At 43.1% G+C, this 21,194-nt stretch overlaps 1 protein-coding gene across 4 annotated transcripts in view; it reads right to left on the bottom strand.

Annotated features, from left to right (window-relative positions):
* Nucleotides 1–21,194, bottom strand: part of LOC137383867 (TBC1 domain family member 22B-like) — a 509,534-nt gene that overhangs the window by 309,087 nt on the left and 179,253 nt on the right. The window lies entirely within an intron of this gene.

Here is a 21,194-nt window from a genome sequence, read left to right on the forward strand (position 1 = left end):
TAATTACTAATGAGATAAATCTATATATATGAAACGCTCCTCAGTTCTTAGCCCTCACGCACACACACATACATGCAAAAAAAACGGTTAACCAGCGAAAAAGGATTTTCGCTTACAGCTGTCTCTTAGGAATAGAAGGAATAATAAAAGATAAATCAGTTCGTCACGTTCTGGTAGGAAATCTTTAGTTGGGTGAGGTGTCCCAGAGTCAAATAGTCAGATGCCACTCAAAGTCTCTCCTGGCGAGGTTGATGAACAGCCTTTGATGGGTAGGCGCTCAAGGCAATTCAACTACAGAAGCTATCACATATGTCTTTCAGCAGGGATGTAGCAACGTGTCTGCTCAGGACTCTCAGCAGCAGCACAGCAATAGAAGCTTTTATCAGGTTCCAGGATTTTCCAAAAACACAGGAGGCAACATGAATCTGCCACCTTTCAAATGCAGGATTTCTTTTCAGGAGATGGTTTCCTTTACAGAGAGGGGTCTTTTTCTCTAAGTCTCCAGGCAGGTCAGGTCTAAGTTTCAAAATGCCTGCTCTTTGTCCAATTCTTTGGCTTTTAAAAGTCCAAAGTGAAAGCAAAAAGCCTTCCTAAGCCAATCACGTGACTAGACACAGTGTCTCCTCTGTCATTCGAAGTGTTGCTTTGAGGAGGTCAAACCCCTGGTTGCTTCCTTGAAACTGCTTGCTTTTCCTATTCTTGTTTACAAAGTCAACATCCAAAAACTCCAGCTATTTGCAGGTGCCCAAGTGCACTGAAAATCCTTTTTTCAGTTTTTAAAACACACAGAATTCTAAGATTGTCATACAAAAATAAAACCTTTTGTAACACTGTCCACACTCGGGAGAACCCTGAGGGAAGCCCCCAGATATGGAGGTCAGCCTCTCATCCCCCCTTTCAAGGTTCGCTTGAACCTCCCTGCTGACCATAGAAGGATGAGGACCTAGAGAAGACTCCAGGCGCTTTATCCCCCTTTCGCCTTGCCACTGCTGCGTTGAACTCATGGCCAAGGCGAGGGTATGCAGGTCTGTACATATCTCGGGAATCTGGTTCTCCAGGAGGATCGCTAGTCTCTCATACCTGAGACATAACAGCATTCATGGCATGGATGGACTCCTCCATTGTCCCCACATGACTGCCCATTGCCTCTGGCAGTTCCGCCAGATGTTCCCTCAACTCTCTGCAACTCTGCCATGTTCTGTACTGCCAACACCATAGGCTCTTATCAGCCAGAAACTCAGCATGGACCAAACTTCCCTCAGTAGTCTGACTTTCAGTAGCTTCACCTGTCATGGCCCGTCAGCTGCTTGTGTGGTGCTCTCACCAGCTTGTGGCCCTGCATCTAAGCCCGAGCACATACCCACTGAGGTGAGAATATCTGGGCTGCTGGAGGGTGCAGGGGAACGGTGTGGCAGAGCACCCTCCGAGGATTCTTCCTCCTCGTCCTCACAGGACGATGGAATTCCAGCAATGCCAGCAGACGATCTTCCCCTCGAGGCGCCATGACCAAGATGAGAATACACAAACATTTCTGGATTTTGCTGCATGGATCTGCTCATGCCAAATCAGGTGTGATGTGATTCTCTAGAATGGCGGTGGTGGACACATGAACGCAACAACTCCTCATTTGCTTGGGTGAACCCTCCAGTCTCTTCACCTGTTATGGAACGGCCACCCTGGGAGCCTGCTCGTTCCAGGGCCTCTTGCTCTGCAGGGGTCAGGTCTCGGATGTCGGGATCCCACCTCCAGTGTCGCTCTTTCCCTCATGTTGTGGGTCATTTTCTCCTGCGAGTAGAAAGAGGGGCACTATTAGTCTTCCTACAGAGACCAGCAGGACAAGTTCTGATGGCAGTCCTTTGGCCTCTGATGAGGGCTCCTGAATGCCTACTCCTCACGTCTGCTCTCAAGCGATGTGCAGGGACAAGATGGAACAGAAAGCTGGCTGTTTTGGAGATGCAGCCATGCATTTGACATGATCTGCTGTTGCCTCAGTCTCTTTTCCACCACTTTCTGGCCATGCCACGCTCCCTCCTGCACGGCCACATGCAAGCCCCAAAAATGAGATGGATATGGAGGAGGCACCTTGGCAGAGCAAAGGAAGTCACTGACCCTCTTGCAGCACAGGACCCAGTTTTGGCGGGTGACCCCACTGCTGCTGACCTCCTCTGTGATCTACATCCAAGCTTGCTTGGTCAGGCGGGAAGGTCTCTTCCTGCCATCCCTTGTGAAGAGCAGCTGCCACCTTTCCCTATTAGCCTGGAGGAGAATCCATAGTGAAGGCAATCGCTGAACTGCGGGGCCATTCGGTGTCTGACTTGGCTCCCGGGCAGCTTCTCGCCTTATGATGCCTTGGTCTGTGGGGTCTCCAACTGGGGCGGTGGGGGTTGGGGGTGGGGGAGTGGTCAGCAGCCCAGTAGCACAGGGGCTCCAACCAGGGGGGATCAGCAGCACAGGTCATCAACTGGTGTGGGGGGGAGGTTGTGAGCAGTACAAGGTCTCCTGCCAAGGGGATGGACAACACAGCAGGACAGGGACTCCAGCCAGGGAGGTCAGCAGCACAATGGGAAAGCAGCAGCAAATTCACTAAGTGAAGGAGCAGTTCCATCAGAGCTGGCAATGCTTTAAATTGGGCGCCAGTACCTGTGTTCGTCTCAGCTGACTACACCATCAGTGTCTTGTCGCCCACCCCCCTCCCGTTCTCCAATGGAATCGACCCCACACCTCCTGCATTCAAATGGGCCGGCCATCTCGTTATCATGGTTGGCCAGCTGTACGTGACATGTGGTGATGCCACCCTCATCTAGTGTCATCGCCTCAACCCACAACGGGCTTACAAAATTCAGCCCAGAGTGTGCAAACCCCTCAGGCACCACCCTCCCAACCCAATCACCCTCAGTAACACAACGTTCAGGTGGAGGGTGTTCCCCAATTCAAAACTATCTGGTTGGGGTAAGATTTTCCACCAGATTACTGTACTCAATGTTGACATATTCTTTCTCTTTTCAGTGCTGGTGGACCAGCAGCATCTATTTCATTTTCTAAACATTTTTTTAAAATTTCACATCTAACCCCCAAGTTTTCTACGTTTCTCCTTTCTTACATTTTTAGGTTTTAACATGTCCTTGTTTCTTTAATGTCTCATATTTCTTCAATGTTTCTGCATTATTTGGAGACAATTTTCTCCTTTTTCTGATTATATTAATATGCCTGTTCATCCCTTCTTTCAGTTCTGATGAAGGCTACACAACCAAATTGTCTACAGATGCTGGCTGACCGGCTCTGTGCTTCCACATCTTTTTCTGTTTTTGTCGCAGATTTCAAGCATCTACAGTATTTTGCTATTTACTTTCTTTGAATAATTAACTGCACATATTACTTCAGACTCATGATCCAACACTGTTGAAGACAGGGATATATATTAGAGTACATTTTGTTTTACAATGACTCTGCTTACTAAACAAATAACATATACACAAGTTCCTGATGCCCACCATTCACGATTTGATTTCATCCAATCTTACTATACCCAAGTGTGATATGAAAAAGAAAATCACAACTGGAACCTCTTTCGCTTCACTCATCCACCCCCACACCCTCAAACTCCTGCTGTGAATATGAAATATTAAGGCTCTTAAAATAGTATAACATACTGACTAAGAAATGGAAGTAACATTTGGAGTGAAAACATCTATGAAAATATATTGCAATTGAGCAGCCAGTACTATCTCATGATGAATAAAACACATATTCCAGAGATGATAACCAACATTAAAATACCCCACGTATTTGTAATAACCCTCATTAAAATTAAATATGTTTACATGTTGTATAAATAGAATTGGGGAATACAACATTCTGGCTACGTAGCCTGCGAGAGAAACACAGCACACAGATTAAAATGTTAAAAGATTAATGCAATTCAACAATATGTATTGACAATACTTGTTAAATTGCATAGTCCATAAAAAATAAACCACCATTTTAAGTTCAATTCTCACATCAGGTTACATACAGCAGTCAAAAACCTGCAAAGCACAATCACACTCCATGTTTGCTGTAATTTGGTGTCATGGATACATGGAGGTTCAAAGCAACAGAATGAAGAATTTTGGGGGTAGAGTTTCCGCTTTGGCGATTCCGGTGCAAATTGCGCCTGTTTTCAAGTGTTTTTGCTGCAGCACTGCTCCTCTCCCACCCACCCCATCCCAGAAGTTTCTGCTCAAACTTATTTGCATATCACCAAACACAAAATCTGCCATAAACCAGCACCATCAGGCAGCATCTTAAAATGTATTGTTTTTTAAATTGCTTCAAAAATATTCCTTGAGTGGTAACTTGGTTAAGTTTGATTAATACAGCTGAAAATGGATTTATCACAAAAAATAAACATGTTAAATCTTCAGTGTTAATCCACCAGCTGTGAGTAAGTCAATTTTACATCAATAAAAGTGACTTTTAAGAAAATACACAGAACTATTTTCCTGTTGGACTGGGATACAGTAATCAGTTCATTAGTAAATTTTAGAAAACATTCAAAACCTTTCAAAATATACTTATCAGTGACCTTGTGCTCAAAAGATGCAGCTTAAATTTTTGGAGCTTCTCCCAAGGCCTACAAATGAATGCCATTAACACCCTCTCTGCACTTGCACTTCGTCATTCAACACACTATTAATATACCGTTTGCCTTTGCACCATTACCTTCTGGTCAGTTATTTGTGACCCTGTCCTATCAACACCTTGCCTTTTGTTATCTCTTGCCCCACTCCCGCTTTTTATGCTTAAAACCTATCACATTTCTAACCTTTGCCAATTCTGATGAACGGTCACTGACCTGAAACATTATCTCTTGTTTTTCTGTCCACAGATGCTGCCAGATCTGCGGAGTATTTCCGGCATTTCTTGTTTTTATTTCAGATTTCCAGCATCTTCAGTATTTTGCTTTTATACAAATGAACGCAACTGGTCTAAGCTCCCAATTAATTCACCCTATAAGCATGGACAGTTTTCTGGGGGGGGGGGTGAAAGAGACTTCTCACGCTATGTTTTTAAGGCCATCATAAAAGATAGTGGAAACTTGAATTGCACTGAACTCAATTTGCACTTGAAATTCCTCGATCTTTAGCACCAGTTACGCCATTCGCGGGTGAAGTACACAACGCAAAATGCAATCGGATGAAAACTCCAAGCCTTCTAGTCTATTATTTTTGAAGTCAATCCAAATATCACGACAGAAAAGGAATGTCAGTATCTGAAGATTGCAGTTTAACAAACTATGGCAACAATACCAAAACTAATAACATGCAAAGACTACTTGTGACTTCTTAAAATTCAAATTGACTATAAAAACTAAATGGTCAAATAACTTATATGTAATTTTCCCTGAACAAAAACAGATTTCTCCAGTGCCAATTCAACGGATGGAGTAGAATACAGCTTTACTAATTAGGCCTGCTGCTTAGGAAAGTCTATATTTCTGTAACTTTAGCATTGTAAACACTTAAAGCAAAGGAAACAAAGCAGAGTGTCATTAATTGAAAGAGAAAAACAAATGTGCCATGCAATTGTACAGTAAGGCAAATCAGTCACAGCCTACACAAGGTCAACACCAATTACTATACTACAAGAGCTTACACAGAACACCCAAATTACTCTTAGAGTGTCCAATACTGAACAATGAGAAATGAAGGAGAACAAAGAGATATCACAATTCTAAGGTTGGAGTACTATACGAAACACAAACTCAAATCCATGAGACAGCTGACTGGGGTGGTCTGAAATATTGCAACTTCAGTGCGTTCAGTACTGACCTCAATTATACTGCCATGAGATGCTGATGAATACCCAAATCCACTTTATATCAATGCAAAATTGGCAGAACAGCTGTACCCTAGGTCGCCAGCCTGGACCTTTCAAATGCTCTACTTTAATATGACAAACCTGGATGCTTGACAGCACACCCATTTTTGTTTTTTTAAATAGGTGGCTAGTAAATGAATTCCACATAGTGCAGCGTGGTCTTTTCCCCTCAGATTAATCAAATTTCTCTTTGCTACTTAAGTTGACCTTCAATTTGGTTAGCAAAATAATTTCAGTACAGCAATTTTAGTCAGTCACTCTCCATCCTTACCTCAGGAAAAAAAGGGATAGTAACTTTTTCTCACTAGGCATTTACTTCTGTAAAGAACCTGAAAGCTTCACTCCATCAATAAAAAGCTACCAAATAATGCATCATTCTGTCCATTTTTGACTGGAAACTGCACACTTCTAAACTGGAAAACATACTATATTGCCTAAAATCACAAACATACATGGATTGAGACAAGCAACCAAATTTCTTACAGGATTTAATAAACTAGAAATCACATCAAGCACACTGATCCACTCCAAATCCTCAGTAAGATAGATGCTAAAAATACAATGGACAAGAACATGACTGATGACCACATTTCCCCACATCAACAAAGATCTAACCATTTAGCCTCAACAATATGGCGAGACAATTCATCAAGGGTCAACCCTGACAACAGACAATCTGTACAAATAAAGACTAACTGGACAGCTAGCCTGTCATGGTATTGATTTAGTACAGCATGGTCACTCCATAATATTTCTGGCTGATAGAGCAAGCATTTTGTACCTACACATTCTCACTCATGTCAGCTAATAAAAAGTAATAGATTTCACAAGTTTAGGATGTATTATTCATCTATTCTGGCAGTCACCAATGCTGCCACTGAATAAAGACAAGTTGAACTAGCAGTCACACAGAATTACAGATCTTTACTTTAGAAAGATTTGAAGTTTACATTCGAGGCAGCGGCAAACTGAGAGCCAATGTAAATCAGCAAGCATATGGGTGATGGGAGAATGGGATTTGATGCAAGTAAGGATAGGGACAACAAGCTGTGGATCAGTTGAGGTTTATGGAAGGTGAGAGGTGGGAGGCACAAGTTTACGGAAGATGAAAGGTGCTAGAATCTTGCTGCCTGCACCTAGCACAAAGGTAAATAAATGGTTGTGGTCATTGGAGACCAAACATCTCAGCCCAGGACATTGGTGCAGGAGCTCTTCAGGGTAGTGTCCTAGGCCCAACCATCTTCAGCAGCTTCATCAACGACCTTTCCTCCATCATAAGATCAGAAGTGAGGATGTTCACTAATGATTGCACAGTGTTTAGTTCTGGTTTTTAGTTTTAGAGATACAGCACTGAAACAGGCCCTTCGGCCCACCGAGTCTGTGCCAACCATCAACCACCCATTTATACTAATCCTACACTAATCTCATATTCCTACCACATCCCCACCTGACCCTATATTTCCCTACCACCTACCTATACTAGGGACAATTTATAATGGCCAATTTACCTACCAACCTGCAAGTCTTTTGGCTTGTGGGAGGAAACCGGAGCACCCGGAGAAAACCCACGCAGACACAGGGAGAACTTGCAAACTCCACACAGACAGTGCCCAGAATTGAACCCGGGTCGCTGGAGCTGTGAGGCTGCGGTGCTAACCACTGCGCCGCCCAAGGATGTTCAGCACCATTTGCAACTCCTCAGATACTGAAGCAGTCTGTGTCCATATGCAGCGAGACCTGGACAACATTTAGACTTCAGCTGTTAATTGGCATGTAACAGTCAAGCCACACAAGTGCCAGGCAATGACCATCTCCAACAAGAGAGAATCTAACCATCTCCCCAGGACATTCAACGGTATTAGCATCGCCAAATTCCCCCATCAACAACATCTTGGGGTTACCATTGACTACAAACTTAACTGGACCAAACATATAAATGCTGTGGCTACAAGAGCAGGTCAGAGGCTGGGAATTCTGTAGCGAGTAACTCCCCTCTTTATTTCTCTTGAAAGGGGGAACCAAGGAAATTACAGACCAGTTAGCCTGACCTCTGTGGTGGGCAAGTTGCTGGAGTCTATAATCAAGGATAGGGTGACTGAACACCTAGAAAAATTTTAGTTAATCAGGGACAGCCAGCATGGATTCATGACGGGAAGGTCATGCCTGACAAATCTCAATGAATTTTTTGAAGAGGTGACTAAGGTAGTGGACAGGGGAATGTCTATGGATGTTATTTATATGGACTTCCAGAAGGCATCTGATAAAGTCCCACATAAGAGACTGTTAACTAAGATAAAAAGCCCATGGAGTTGAGGGCAAATTATTGACATGGTTAGGAAGTTGGTTGAGTGGTAGGTGAGAGAGAGTGGGGATAATGGGTAAGTACTCCAATTGGCAGGATGTGACTAGTGGTGTCCCGCAGGGATCTGTGTTGGGGTCTCAATTATTCATTAACGATTTGGATGATGGCATAGTAAGTCATGTATCCAAATTTGCTGATGATACAAAGTTAGGCGGCATTGTAGACAGTCTAGATGACAGCACAAAATTGCAAAGAGATATTGACAGACTAGGTGAGTGGGCAAAACTATGGCAGATGGATTGCAATGTGGGCAAGTGTGAGATTATCCATTTTGGACCAAAAAAGGATAGAGCAGGGTACTTTCTAAATGGGAAGAAGTTAAGTACAGTGGATGTCCAAAGAGACTTGGGAGTTCAGGTGCATAGATCTTTAAAATGCCATGAGCAAGTGCAGAAAATAATCAAAAAGGCTAATGGAATGCTAGTCTTTATATCTAGAGGATTGGAGTATAAAGTCACAGAGGTTATGCTGCAGCTGTACAAAACCCTGGTTAGACCCCACTTGGAGTGTTGTGAGCAGTTCTGGGCACCACACCTTTGGAAGGAAATATTGGCCTTGGAGGGAGTGCAACGTAGGTTTACAAGAATGATACCTGGACTACAGGGGTTAATTTACAAGGAGAGATTACACAAATTAGGCCTGTTTTCGCTAGAATTTAGAAGGTTAAGGAGTGATCTGATCGAAGTCTTCAATATATTAACAGGAAAAGACAGGCTAGATAAAGATAAACTATTTCCACTGGTTGGAAGTTCTAAAACTAGGGGGCATAGTCTAAAAATTAGGACCAGACTGTTCAGGAGAGATGTTAGGAAGCACTTCTTCACGCAAAGGGTGGTGGAGGTTTGGAACTCTCTCCCACAAACAGCAGCTGAAGCTAGAACAGTTGCTAATTTTAAATCTGAGATAGATAGTTTTTTGTTAAGCAAAGATATTAAGCGATATGAGCCAAAGACAGGTATATGGAGTCAGGTCACGGATCAGCCATGATCTCACTGAATGGCAGGACAGGCTCGAGGGACTGAATGGGCTACTCCTGTTCCTATCTTCCTATGCTCCTATGTTCCCAAAGCCTGTCTTCCATCTACAAGACACAAGTCAGGAGTGTGATGGAACACTTTCCACTTGCCTGGATAAGTGCAACTCCAACAAGAATCAAGAAGGTTGACACAATCGAGGACAAAGCAGCCTGCTTGATCGGCACCCCATGCACCACCTTAAAGATTCACTCCCTCCACCATCAGCGCACAGTGGGAGCAGTGTGTAACATATACAAGATGCAATGCAGCAACTCATCAAGCCTCCCTCGACAACACCTTCCAACATGACGACCTCTGCCACCTAGAAAGACAAGGGCAGATGATGTGTGGGAACACCAGCACCTGCAAGTTCCCCTCCAAGCAACACATTATCCACATTTGGATCTATATCACTGTTCCTTCACTGTGGCTGGGTCAAAAACCTGGAACTCCCTCCCTAACGGCATTGTCGCTGTACCTACACCACATGCGGTTCAAGAAAGCAGCTCATCACCACCTTCTCAAGGACATCCAGGAATGGGTAACAAACGCTCACCTTGCTAGTGACGCTCACATCCCATGAAAGAATTTTTAAAAATCTTCAAGATACTTAGAACAAAGCAGCGGCAAAGCAGATTATCAATTTGAACTATCAAGTGCCAATAAAAGCCCTGAATTCAAGGTGACTGATGATTGCCCTAGCCACATACCAAAACCTCAATAGGACTAGCATTAAAGTATGTAAATTTACGAATCCTTTGCACTCAAAGGTTTGAAGGAAATTGCTCTGAGTGAAATAACCTTGCAATCACAATTCTTCCCTCCCCCTGCAAAAAGAAAAGTTCAATTTCCAGTGTGAAAACAGAATATTATCTGGCTGACAGTGTACATTTCAAAGAGATTTATTTTATACCTTAGGGGGCAATGCCACAAGGCACACTGGCATGATTACATAAAAATATACAGTATTTAGGTATCAATGCATTGTGATTACAGAATCCTCATTGGAATACACAGTAATCTGAAAAAAAGAATCTTGCAAAGTTATATATGTTCTGGCAATTGTTGCTGCCACATTCTTTTCCGTCAAAGCACAGATTTTGAGACAACCCAGGCACAGGAACTGACATAAAATGCATTTCTCTCCTTTTAACTGTCACTACACTGCTGAAGCAAAAGTGCAATGGGAGACAGTTCCATTATATAACCTAAGTTTTATTCAGAAACTTCAATCAAATGGATTAGAAATGATTTCACAAGAACTTACACATCTGCAAAACAACTGGAATGAACTATGTCAGGAGCCTAAAATGGAAGCAAAACAACTCCATAATTGAACAAAAGAGCCCAGAAAAAAAGAAAATTGAATATTTCAAACTCACTGCAGCAACTCTGCATGTGTTTGTATGTGTTTAACGACATCTACTCATATACAAGTTGACCTTGTCAAGATAATCATGCCGTAGTTGTTAGAACTCATGCTGGCAGAAAGCTCAACTGCACTTGCAGGGCCATTTGTGTTTCATGCACACTGCACACCTTTTTCCCTTGTGATGCTGCTTCATCTTTGTGTCAAATAAATCTTGCAGTCTGGGGATGTTTTTGAAACGTGTTAACTCACGCTGTTCTAATCAAAGTGCCGAATGCTTTACTAGCCTGTGCTCGTCAATACTAAAACCCTTATTGATTATACTTCTGAATGCTGGTTCTTTGACTGAAGAATGATACAACACCTATTTATACAATCTGATGCAGCCGACTGCACTATTGGCACTGGAAATTTACTTTGCATCGGAGACAAAAAATTGAAATGGACCAGTGGCCAAAACTAACAAGTGTAGGAAAGCATTATTTTTGGATAAACAAGGGAGATTTAATCTCCCATAGCCATTATCAGTAATACAGTAGAAGAATTATCAATTGCCTCAGAAATTTTTATTTAAAAAAAATAAATAAAATTACCAATTAGCTAAGGAATTGCTGAATATATTATGTAAGGTTAACATTATAAGGTTAAATATCAAGCACTATTAACTATTTTAGAATTATCTGATTCCATGTATTGTACTGCCCTTGCCTCACACAACGAGAGTCACAGGTGAGAGTCATGGTACAAAGCGAACTTTGCAGCCTGCTCACAATAGGCATTCAGTACTGTCTCTAGAATTTAAGTAAAGCTAACTGAATGACTTGTTTTTTTTATATTATATTCACTTGAACTGTGAAAAAAAATCCAATAAAACAATTACAGATTTTATCCTTCCAAACTTGAGAAAAATATCTGAAGCTATACAACAAGATGAAGTACTTAACCATATTCACGACCACCCCTCGACCTCGTCATCTCATTTGTTCTCTATTTTTGATCACTGACAAGGCCACCTCTGGCTACTTCCTTGTATCATTCACCATCCACACCTCCCTACTCCTTCCAACAATCATTCCCTTCCGCATTGCCCTTGAAAAAACTCTCCCCCCAAGTCACTTAAACAAGTCTGCCATTTAGGTTGCTGTGGTGAGGTGCTGCTCCAGTGGCTAAGAGTGTCATTGTCTGCAGCATAATTATGTTCTATAAAAGCAACTGCAGGATTACTAGACCCATGGCACAGAAGTCCCACGAGAAGACAGCAAAGAATAAGAGGACAGCCTAGAGGCCCCTGATGTCCATAATGGTCAACTGGTGAGAAACACTGCAGTCCACAAGCACTTTGAGACAGAAATACCACAATCCACAAGCGCTTTGAACAAGACCAATTCATACATATATGAAATGTCACTCTTCTTTGAAAATGACTTCTCAAAGATGGCCCACCTTTTCCATCACTTACAACCTTTCCCTTCCCCCTAAACAACATTAAAGTACCAAATAAACATGGAAATAAAGTTAATTTATCTCAATATCCACACAAAAGTATGCTTATCCAGTTATTATACCCATATTTTCCCTTGGTGACTGCATAAGGTGTGTTATCTCCTCTTCTTAATATTAAATTGTGATTAAATGCCCAGCTGAATGAGAAGAGCAACTGTCCTGGCTGCTAGCTCTTGGAATGGTGTGGCCATGAGCCAATAGGGCAGGTATCCCAGTTGACCCTGCAACAGCTCCAGACATGGAACAATGAAGTGTCTACCTGTATCTGCAACAGGTAATTGCTTACTCCTTGGTGGGTGGGACCTGGCTGTACAGAGAATGCTGTGCAGCCACCTTATTAGGAAGCCATACCATTCAATGTTTCTGCAGTCACACAGCTTGTGCGAGACCCTGCAACTGGAGGCCAGCAGGCAGCATGAAAACAGTCCATGGGATGTCTGCTCTGTAGGTAAAGTTCAAGGACACTGCTGTTGGCAAATAATCTCCATCAAGTTATTCTTTTCTGCCAATGACTGATTCCTATGACTGTGCCCAAGTATCAACTCCAGCAGATACTAGTAAATGAAAGGCTATTACATAGAAACATAGAAAGATAGAAAATAGGAGTAGGCCATTCAGCCCTTCGAGCCTGCTCCACCATTCATCATGATCATGGCTGATCATCCAACTCAGTAGCCTGTTTCCGCTTTCGCCCCTATACCTTCTGATCCCTTTAGACCCGACAGCTATATCTAACTCCTTCTTGAAAACATACAATGTTTTGGCCTCAACTACTTTCTGTGGTATTCTATGCTTGGTTCTTTTCTGGGACTACACTAAAGATAGCCACAAAGAAATCTTTCACTCCACTGAGCTCTACATTTCAGCAAATTCCTCCTGCTGGACATTCTCCGCTTTTTTTAAAAAAAGAAATCAGTCTGAGAATGGCATATGGGCTTTGCTGGCAAGGCCTGAATTTATTGTTCATCCCTCATAGCCCTGAGATGGCTATGTATGGTGGGCCTTCAGAACAGGAATAGACCATTGAAGCCATGAGTTTATTCCACCATTTATTTAGATCATGACTTATCTGTACCTGAACTCAATTTACCCAGCCTTCTTCTTGGATTGCTGCAGTCTGTGTTATGAAAGTGCTCATAATGTTGTTAGGTAGGAAGCTTCGGGATTTAGACCCAGTAATGATAAAGCATCTATTGACACCACTGTTCGCCAATGAGTTGGAGGTGGGGTGGGATTTGCAGCAGGACTTACAATTAAGTAGTGTAATTTTAGGCTGCATAGAGGGACACCACTATTCCCATCCAGAATGGGGATGATTGAGTAATTTCCTCGTCAATCCAGCCTGGAGACCGGACTCTTGCAAGTGACTGGGATTGAATTGATGTACATAATTTGTTTGCAACTATCCTCTACTCACCGCATTTTTCTGGAGAGATCATTGTACTTTTGTCCGGGGAAGTTGTTCAGTTCTGTTTGCTCCTGCAGTTGGACAGACTCTTTTTAAAGAGACTCCATATATTGACTTGGTTTGCTGTTTATTTGCTTAAAAATACAACCAGCGATACAGGTCTAAGTTAGGATGGTGGGGTACATGAAAAGTGGTAATGTTGCAATGTACCTGCTGCCTTTGGCCTTTTAAGTGGTTGAGGTCACAGGTTTGGAGGTGCTGGCAAAGAAGCTTAGGAAAGTTGTTCCAGAACATTATGTTCTATCTACAGAATGCAAGAAAAAGTTCCACTATTTCAATGTGTAGCTGGTAGCAGACCACTAAAATGATGGTGGAGGAGGTGGACATGGATATGGTGTGAATCAAGCAGAATGCTCTGTCTGGATATTAAGGTTCTTAAGTGTTACTACTATCGCACCCATCCAAGCAGTGGAGAGTATTCTATCGCACTTGTGACTTGTTCCTTGTAATCAAATATTTCCTCTGAGCACTGTGTAACAAAATCATGAACAAGTTTACAGCATTGTTATATATAGTGACAAGAGAACATGTTCACCATTTTGGTGACGTGATGCAAGTTTGCACTATTTGTTGTTTGTGTGGGAAGACTGTACTCAATACAATCACAGATACATTGCACCAAGTTCCAGCATTTTAATTTGCCATGATATGAGCAACGCCTAGATTTCTTTTCAAGAACCAAATGAAAACAGCTGCAATAAAGACAGCTGGCATCATCAAATCAGTTCTTAGTCACAAAGTCATCAGTTGGTGGCAACTGGTGTCAAACTGTTATAAAAACAAGAAATGCTGGAAATACTCAGCAGGTCCATCAGCATCTGTGGAGAGAGAAGCAGAGTTAACGTTTCAGGTCAGTGACCTTTCAACAGAACTGGCAAAGGTTACAAATGTAATAGGTTTTAAGCAAATAAAGCAGGGGTGGGGCAAGAGATAACAAAAGGGAAGGTGTTGATAGGACAGGGTCACCGAGAATAATTAACCAGAACGTCATGGAGCAAAGGCAAACGGTATGTTAATTGTGTGCTGAAGGACAAACCGTTAGTGCAGGGAGGGTGTTAATTGGCAGAAAAATGAACAGCAAAAACATGAAAAAAAACAGTGGTTAAAAAAAAATGAAACAAATTAAAATAAGATAAACAAAGAAAAAAGAAAAAATAACTAAAAATTAAAAGGGGGGGCCCCGTCATACTCTGAAATTATTGAATTCAATGTTCAGTCCGGCAGGCTGTAGCGGGCCTAATCGGTAAATGAGATGCTGTTCCTCGAGCTTGTGTTGATGTTCTCTGGAACACTACAGCAAGCCCAGGATAGATATGTGGGCATGAGCGCGGCTGTTGGGGGGGGGGTGGCGGGTGTTCAAATGGCAAGCAACCGGAAGCTTGGGGTCATGCTTTCGGACAGAGTGGAGGTGTTCCACAAAGCAATCACCCAATCTGCGTTTGGTCTCCCCAATGTAAAGGAGACCACATTGTGAGCAGCAAATACAGTATACTAAATTTTAAAAAGGACAAGTAAATTGCTGCTTCACCTGAAAGGAGTGTTTGGGGCCTCAAACCTCTCTACTTTATTTTCTCTTCTGCTCTTTTCTGTCTCTAGTTGCATGTGCGTATCACATATGCATGCTAGCATGGGGCGCGGCATGTATCCGTAGGCGTTAACTGAATTAGAGTTTAAGTTTAAGCTTTAATAAATTTCTCTCTTCTTTAAACCCAAGAAAGCCTGTTTGTGCTCATTTCTTTGCCTTATAATTGGAAAGTGGTGAACAAGGATTCACCAAGGGGGAGTGAAAAACAGTGTGTTTAAAATTAAACCCTGTTACAACAAGACCAAGATCAGAAACTGTCATCGGCTCCCTCATTTTGGTGAATGGGCATCTGCCTGTTTAACACTGCTCCTATTTCTTATGTTCTTATGTCATGGAATCTTTAACACCCAACACCCAGCTAAACCATAGGAACAAGTGTAATGTTTCATTCAACGGACTAGCAATTGAAAAGCTGAGTGGGACCCCTAGACACCTTTCACACCTGGTCGTAACAGAAATTTGGGTGCTAGCGTCTGGAATTGTACCCACAGACCAACGAGAGAAATGGGAAGTGGGAAGCGAAATTGTTCCCAATCAAAAAAAGAGCAAATTTTCAATACAGGTTTTCTTGTGGTTGTGGGTGCTTGAATACTAGCATGGCTGTAACTGAAGCAAGTGGCTCTCCAAGCCAGGATGAAGTAACTTGGGATAAGTTGAAAGCACTGTCTCTGGAGGAATTGAGAAAAATGGCTGAGCAGTATGGGATCACGAAACGTGGCAAAGCTAGGAAGTCTGAACTCCTAAGGCTAGTGGCCAACCATTTTCCCTTGAATCTGAAGAAGCAGAAGCAGCGTTAGATGCAGACTCTGACAGGGTATTGTTAGCAAAGATATACTTGGAACAAAGGAAAGTTGAATTAGAGGAAAGAGAAAAAGAGAGCAGCAGGAGAGGGAGCGCCTTCCCGGAGGAAGGTGAAGAGAATGAAAGGCAGGAGGGAGAAAGAATATTCCAGAAAGAATGTGAAGATAGACAGTTGAAGCGGCTTGAGTTAACTAGGGGGCGACAGAGTAACCCCAGTGAAAGCATGGCCAATATGGACGACCAGAATTCAGGGCTGGGTACAAAATTGCTAAAACTCACTCAATTAATTCCAAGATGTGGAAGTGTTTTATGTGCCTTTTGAGAAACCGGCAAGGCAGCTAAAATGACCTGGCCTCTCTGATTGCAAAGCAAACTAACCAGAAAAGCCCATGAGGTTTATTCTTTGTTGCCAGATGAGAGTTCATGAAATTATGAACTGACCAAAAATGCTATCCTCAGGGTATATGAATTAGTACCCAAAGCCTATCGCCAAAAGTTTAGAACCCTCAAAAAACAAGCTAATCAAACTTATCTGGAGATTGAAAGAAGCAAGCAGCTGGCTTTTGACCAGTGGCTGAGGGCCCTTAAAATACAACTCAGCTATGAGACTCTTAGAGAAGTAATCCTGTTAGAGGAATTTAAAAACTCTCTCCCACTCTCCATAAAGACACATGTAGAGGAGCAGCGGGTTCAGGGAGCTAGTCAAGCGGCCATTTTGGCCGAGGAGTTTGCTTTAAGTTGGTATCCCAGAGGAGAACCTTTCCTAATCACCCCCACAAATCCGAAAAGGGCGAAGGGTGGGAAGGTAATCTCCGCCCAAGCAGTACTGGAAGAGAAAGGAAAGCAGGAGACACAGGGGGCCCTCCTCTAGCCAAGAAGGAAGGTGCTGTGAGCAACAGTGAGACCCGGAGACCTGTGTGCTTCCATTGTAATAAAGCAGGGCATTTAAAAGCTGACTGCTGGAAACTAAAGGGGAAACCGGTAGGGTTAATCAGGGCACACCCACTCAATGAAGTCGGGGATCTGATGCAAAGCACAGCAGAACAAGCTGTGGCTTTAATTGCAGGAAGAGTGTAACCCAGGAAGCTTACTATAGCCAGTGCAGGAAAAGTTAATAGGATTCCTGAAGGTTATCAGGGTTTTGTGCCTGAAGGAAAGGAAAAGTAACCCCAAAGCCCTCGAGTGGGGCAAGCAAGCCCATTATAATCCTCAGGAGCACAGGGGCCACTAGATCCCTTTTACTGGGAAAAGGCCTGACCTTTCCCCCAGAGAGTGGTGTGAACACCAAAATGGTGGTGAATGGTACTGGAGGGCAGTGTATGCCTGTACCTGTACAACGGGTGCACCTGGAGTGCGACCTAGTCTCAGGAACAGTGACCACAGGGATTGTCCCTAGTTTGCCTGTGAACGGGGTTGACCTGCTCCTAGGTAATGATCTGGTGGGGGTGAAGGTGGTAGCCCCCCCCCCCCCAGTAGTGAAAGACTGCAGGAAGTCAGAGAGACAGGGCAGTGGCAAGAGACGGTCCCCTGCAGACTTCCTGAATGTGTAGTGGGTCAGGCCATGATCAAACCAGTTCCCCTAGACGGGACTGCATTGGCACTGCAGGCAGATAACCACAAGGTCTGTCTGTCTGAGACTTTCTTTGGAAAGTTAGGAGACCCAGGGAATGAATTAAATGGAATTTCCCTAGCTGAGGCTCAGTGAACTGACCCAGTATTGCTCGAGTTAGCACAGGCTGCCCAGTCTGCAAGTGATGCAGAGGGAATCCCTGATTGCTCCTAGTTAAAGAATGAGGTACTGATGAAGAAATGGAGTTCTCCTCACAGACAGGAGGGCAAGGAGTGGACAGTGGTTCACCAGTTAGTGGTGCCACAGAAGTACCAGGGAGAAATATTAAGAAGGGCCCACGAGACTACAGTGGCGATACATGCCGGTATACGAAAGACCAAAGCCTGCATAAGATAGCAGTTTGACTGGCCACAACGCCACAAAATTGTGGTGGACTACTGCAGGAGTTGCCACATGTGCCAGGTTGAGGGCAAATCCCAATCTACAGTGAAACCTGCACCCCAAAGTCCTGTAACGGTGTCAGAAGGACCCTCCAGCAGAGGGCTAGTGAACTGTAAGGGACCCCCGCCAAGAACAAAAGGGGACAGGCAGGCACATGACTGGCAAAGTTTAGAAAGAGAAGGGGAAAAAGTGACCAAGAGGGCAGGTTAAAGGAAGTCCAAGAGGAATCCCAGCTGAAAACCCCCATTGTCCGGTCAACCAACCCCCCAAAAATGTGAAAAGTTAGACCCACATCCTCCAATGTAAATGCAGACTTTAGAAGCACCCCACCAGAGTTGCCAACAGCATTTACAGGAACCTGCAGAGACAAAGAAAGACCTCGGGGGGGGGGAAGAAACTGTGAGGGTGGGGAAGAAACTATGAGGGTGATGCCTCGCCTAGTCAAAGTGTCACAGGAGAGTGCAGTTAAGTCTGCACAAATACCTGCAGGTAGGAGTGTCCTAGAGATCAAAAGGGAGATTAAGAAAGAATCCTCCTCCACAGTCAGAAGAAAAGGGAACCACCCACCCCCTGAAGTCAAAAGTTTTTGCATGACTCAAAGAGTTCAGGATAGACCCGCCCACTACTAACTCTCCTAAGAAAACATTACCTCAGCAGGAACAAAACCCTTGGCAGTAATAGCAACGGACAAACTTAAGAAAAGCTTCCCCAAAGAACCACATGGTTACCGGGATGCCAAAACTGAGAAATTAAAGCAGCACTGGCACCCAGAAAAGGCAATTTTAATAGGCTTTAAGATTAATGAATGAATGGAAATGAATGAGAGAAGTGCAAGTTTTTTCTTTCTGTATCTTATATTTCTCTCAAACCTTGTAATGAAATGCGCCTTATTTTTCAAATCACAGTTCATTCCCCTGGGTGTGGAGGTGTCATGCAGGCCCCCACCTGCCAAGAATGAGGCACACATTATTTCGCCACATGAACATTAAAACTTAAAATTGTGGCTAGGAAGAAAAGAGGGCCTATCACAAGAAATTGCCAGGCCCCTCACTGGAAAGATCTTTTTTGCATACTAGCAGATAGCGTTGAAACAAAGAAACCAGTCCCCGCTCTCCAATGCACAGAAGATGTGGTCAGACCAGTTTAGTCACATGATTAACAGGCTGTATGAATATGAACTTGCCACAGAGTGTTTGAAATGCAGAAAGCTGTTCGCTCCTGGACTGAAAAGACCTCTCTACTGTCTGCTCTCATCCCGCTCTCACCAGCTTCGGAAACCATTTAAGACATATAAACCCCGAGAGAGAAAAGTCTCCTACAGTGAACAAGGTTTAAGAAGAATACTGGGCTCCAACGAAAAGCAAGACTACCTACAATCAAGTACTACAGCAAGGCCGAAGCACAGTAAAAGCCCCTCTTCAGAAATGCCTCAAACCTCTCTACTTTTTTTTCTGCTCTTTTCTGTCTCTATTTCCATGTGCGCATCGCATATGCACGCGGCGTGTATCCGTAGGCGTTAACCAAATTAGAGTTTAAGTTTAAGCTTTAATAAATTTCACTTTTCTTCTTTAAACCCAAGAAAGCCTGTTTTTGCTCATTTCTTTGCCTTATATTTGGAAAGTGGTGAACAAGGATTCACCAATAGGGAGCTCAAAACAGTGTGTTTAAAATTAAACCCTGTTACAATAAGACCAGGTGAAGACAGTAAAAGACACCTAGACACCTTTCTCACCTAGTGGTAACACTATCTTTAGGTTTTTTTAAAAATCAAGCTGTTCACAAACTTGACCATGCTGTAAAATGAAAATGAGTCACCCAAGAAACGTTTACTGTTCAATCGCGCTGATACACTTAAAAGATAGCACTACATCAGAAACTCCAAATTATGGGATTGAGTAATAAATCGGCACAGAACAGCAGCTGATAGTCAGACTGATTCGAATCATGTACAAACTGGTGGCTTCACACTTCTTACAGTTTGAAAATAGAATTTAAAATCGCAAAATACACAAGAATTAATACGTGACAACTTTGAAGAGCATGGTCATGGCAGCACTGTACATGGACAACAAAACTGTGCTCAATAATGAAGGAAAGAAACTGGACTATTTAAAGTATCTCCAGTCCACACTTCAGCTGCAATACGTAACATAGGGTTACCTGATCCCCAACTACAAATGTCTTTCATGACCCTTTGAAATGGTTTCCGAACTTGTACAAACCTAAATGGCAAAAGGGAACCCAAAGATCTACTACTGGCATGTAAATAGTAAGCAAATAGCAAAAGGAGCCAATTAGGGACAGAGCGGGTAACATATGCTTAGAGGTGCAGGGCAAGGCTAATATACTTAATGAGTACTTTGTATCAGTGTTCACCAAGGAAATGGAGGCTGGCAGAGAGAGTAGAGGCAATGGATAGAATAAAAATCAAGAGGGGGAGGGGAAGTAAAAGTTGGCATAAGGTTAAGTCACCTGGTGCGAATAACTTGCATCTCAGATTGCTAAAGAAAGTGGGGGTGAAGATAGCATATCTTCCAATCATCTCTGGATACGGGGCAGGGGCGAGAACATTGGAGAGTGACAAATAGTCATAGTGGCATAGAGAGATACAGCACTGAAACAGGCCCTTCGGCCCACCAAGTCTGTGCCGACCACCCATTTACACTAATCCTACATTAACCCCATATTCCTTACAACATCCCCCACCTTCCCTCAATTCTCCGACCACCTACCGACAGTAGGGGCAATTTACAATGGCCAATTTACCTATCAACCTGCAAGTCTTTGGCTGGGAGAGGAAACCGGAGCACCCAGCGGAAACCCACGCAGTCACAGGGAGAACTTGCAAACTCCGCACAGGCAGTACCCAGAATCGAACCTGTGCCACTGGAGCTGTGAGGCTGCGGTGCTAACCACTGTGCCGCCCTTATTCAAGAAGCAGCGTAAGAACTGTCCTGGCAACTACAGGCCAGTTAGTTTATCGGTGGTGGATAAAATTTCATAACAATAATCAGGGAAAATATCAACGGACACTTAGAGGGGTTCAGGTTAATTAAGGATAACTAGCATGGATTTGTAAAAGGCAGATCATGCTTGATTAATGAATTGAATTTTTTTGATCAAGTAACAGAGAACGTTGAAGGGTGAATGTGATTTATATGGATTTTAAGAAAGCAGGTGATAAGATACCACATAAAAGACTTGTTAACAAAATTGAGGC

Source organism: Heterodontus francisci, chromosome 25 (genome assembly GCF_036365525.1).
Source record: "Heterodontus francisci isolate sHetFra1 chromosome 25, sHetFra1.hap1, whole genome shotgun sequence".
NCBI classification, from domain to species: Eukaryota; Metazoa; Chordata; class Chondrichthyes; order Heterodontiformes; family Heterodontidae; genus Heterodontus; species Heterodontus francisci.